This window comes from Coffea arabica, chromosome 4c, assembly GCF_036785885.1.
Source record: "Coffea arabica cultivar ET-39 chromosome 4c, Coffea Arabica ET-39 HiFi, whole genome shotgun sequence".
Taxonomy (NCBI): Eukaryota; Viridiplantae; Streptophyta; class Magnoliopsida; order Gentianales; family Rubiaceae; genus Coffea; species Coffea arabica.
This window is the reverse complement of record NC_092316.1, coordinates 2555964-2559155: the sequence shown is the minus strand read 5'-3', so window position 1 is coordinate 2559155 and position 3192 is coordinate 2555964. Positions and strand designations below refer to the sequence as shown.

At 34.2% G+C, this 3192-nt stretch overlaps 1 long non-coding RNA gene across 1 annotated transcript; it reads right to left on the bottom strand.

Moving 5' to 3' along the window:
• Positions 1-223: 223 nt before the first annotated feature.
• Positions 224-940, bottom strand: LOC140004878 (uncharacterized). The gene is made up of 2 exons (XR_011812703.1): positions 805-940; positions 224-536 (listed from the first exon to the last, which is right to left on the bottom strand). It is a non-coding gene; the product is annotated as an uncharacterized lncRNA (long non-coding RNA).
• Positions 941-3192: the final 2252 nt, after the last annotated feature.

Below are 3192 nucleotides of genomic sequence, written 5' to 3'. Positions count from 1 at the left end.
AAGCAAGAAAATCAGAGAGAAAAGATATTCATTGATACTCTAGAAAACCTGATAAAGGGGCCACTTGGGTTTGAAATCTTTTCACTGTATAACGGGTTTCCCCTAGGAAGTGATGATAAACCAGTTAGAATCCTCTATATGCCTCTGCTCGGCACCAAATTCAGTGTCAATCCCACATATCACGTGATGATAAAAGAAATTTAAATAAATAACACATGACAAATTAAATAAACAGAACACTTGACATAAACATATAGAAGTGACGCTGAATTAACACTGACACTGAGGATCCCGTGTGTGATGATAAACAGCTCTACCAGAAACATGCCAAGAAGTGCACAAGAAAACTAAACAAAAGGTTTCCCCGACGAAGCAATTGATGGCAAACCAATCGTTCCAAGTTGAGATTCCGAGGAAGAAGATCGCTATAATACAACAGCGTTGTCAAGGTGGCCGCTGGCTGAATCGCCAGTGCCGACATTGTGCTCGCTAGTGGCTGAATCATCAACGCCATTAAGTAACAAGAAACCTACGCGCTTAACGCAACAAAACGATTGATTAGTACTCCTACCACAAAATATTAATCAATGCAGGCCATAAATTAATAAGCATCCAAACCACTCGACAATGTCAATTAGCATAAGCCATAACTACAACCAGACATGCGAGTACTGTGAGATTTGTGAATTGTTGGTGCATCTTCTTGTTTTAGTGTGTGACTGTGTGGATATTCAAACCTCAAAGTAGGGCTCTCTAGCATGTACCTGCAGGCTACAACTACCACTATTCAGCTAACTTTCGTACCTGGTAGTCTTCTTCTTCTGGGGTCAATGTGATGCTGCCAAAAACAACAATGCCGGGACTGCAGCTCTGTTATAGTGTATGAGAATGAGAAGCCCAAGAGAAGAGAGCAGAGTGCGCGGTTAGTTTCGAAGCCAACACCCAAAACAGTGGGCGTTTTTATATTCACATTCATCAGCTTCGAGGGTACGTATCAACTGTCCTAAGTTCATAAAAAAAAAAAAATTAAACTTTTCTTTTTATGCAAGAAATAAGACTACCAAACCAAAGGGTTTCTATTTCATAACCTATTTATGAAGGAAATTAGTTTCTTGCCTTGTTGGTCAAGCGAGTACAATTGCTAGGCGTAGTCAAATAAACACTACTGACTCTTCCATATATGCTACTTAAATTCTTTTTTGCTACAAGATGAAAGAAATAATTGAAAGTGAATTATTGTCATTAACAAATGATTTGTTTATTACCATTCATGAAAATAAATGCATATTTTTTTGTGTCAAATATCAATACTCGGATGTATTAACCAGTTTAATAGAGTTGCAAATTCCAAAGGAACAAAATGCGCATTTTAGTTTTGGAGAGCTAATTAAAAATGATACGTTTGTTCAAGCAGCTATTCAAAGTTCCTAAAGCTCCCTGCATGTGAGGCTTGTTGAAAATACCAACTCAAATTCAATGAATTCAAAATAATTGTGTTTGGATTGTAAATTATTATACTTTATTTACACCCTATCAATACATTTTTTAATTACCTTTTTATCTCGCATATATTATATAAAAAAGATGTTATAAATTTTTTTTTACAAAATTATCTCAAATAATTTACCATCCAAACACACTTAATTTGCATGGACGAGGATTATAAATTTTCCCCGTGGCCTACTTCGCAACGGATCTTCTGTCCCACACCCTGTACCACTCTCTGTCCCACTTTTTATTATATTACTATTTGTCCTTCATAAACATCATGTTTTAATTCTTTTTTGCTTTCTTAAGATTCAATAACTGTTAATTGAGTAATACACAAAATTTAACAAACTCAAAAAATTAAAATGCATAAAAAATGAGATTTTTTATGAATTTTCTGCTATATTTTTTAATTTTCTATTATATATTACTTTTTTGAAACTGTTGTATTTATTTTTTACTCAATTAACAGTTATTGGATCTTAAGGAAGCAAAAAAGAATTAAAACATGATGTTTATGAAGGACAAATAGCAATATAATAAAAAGTGGTACAGGGTGTGGTACAGGGTGTGGGACAGAAGATCCGTTGCGGGCTTACATTCACATGATGCACCTTTTAAGCAAGGACGGAAAACTACAACTTTACAAGAAGAAGAGAGAGGGCATGCAAAGGACAAACCTGATGATAACTGTTTGGGTCGCTTGGACATGATACGATTTTATGAATGACGGCCCAATTGTTGTAAGAGTTAAACACTCTGTTTGGACTGTAAATTATTTGAGATATTTTTACTGTAGCGCTTTTTGTGATGTGATGTATGTGAGATAAAAAGGTAATTGAAAAGATAAAAAGGTGTGTTGAAAATTGTAATGATGATGTAAGCAAATAAATTTTGACAAATAATCCTCAATCCAAACAAACCAAAGAATGTTGGCACTCCGCCGGTCCACTGTTATCCAAGAGTGCAAGAAGTCCAGAGTTGGATTCGTTTTAAAATAAAACAAAAGAAATCACGTCAATGTGTTGTTTGCTACACCTTTTGGTCCCGTTTGCTTAAAACCTTCAACCTCGTGTTCAAATTATAAAATTTGAAAATTCAAATTCTATGGAATTTCCATCTTGTGTAATTTTTTTTTTTTTTTGAAATTATAGATAGAATCTTTTTCTTTTTAAGCTTCCCGTTTCCAACTGTCAAAACCAAGTTTGCAATTCATCTCCATGGTTCAATACTCAAGAAAGGGTGAGAAATCACATTCAAGACTCAAGTTTAGCTTTTCAATCTTTATCACATTCAAGACACTAATAATCACCCACGAGCTGCTAGATTCAACCTAATTCGTAAATCTCATCAATCTTACCAACTAGTCAAGAGGAATAACTGTGTTAAACGGTGATCGGAACAAATTCTAAATTGAATCTTGGACTGATTCAATAACTTTTGGGCAATTTTGGGTGATGTAGATGCGGGGTATGATGGTATCATTGCAATCTCCTAGATATTTTTTTCGCAACGGATCTTCTGTCCCACACCCTGTGCCATTCTCTGTCCCACTTTTTATTATATTGCTATTTTTCCTTCATAAACATTATGTTTTAGTTTTTTTTTGTTTCCATAAGATCCAATAATTATAAATTCAGTAAAAAATAAAATACAACAGCTTAAAAAAAGCAATATATAATAGAAAATTAAAAATGCAGCAGA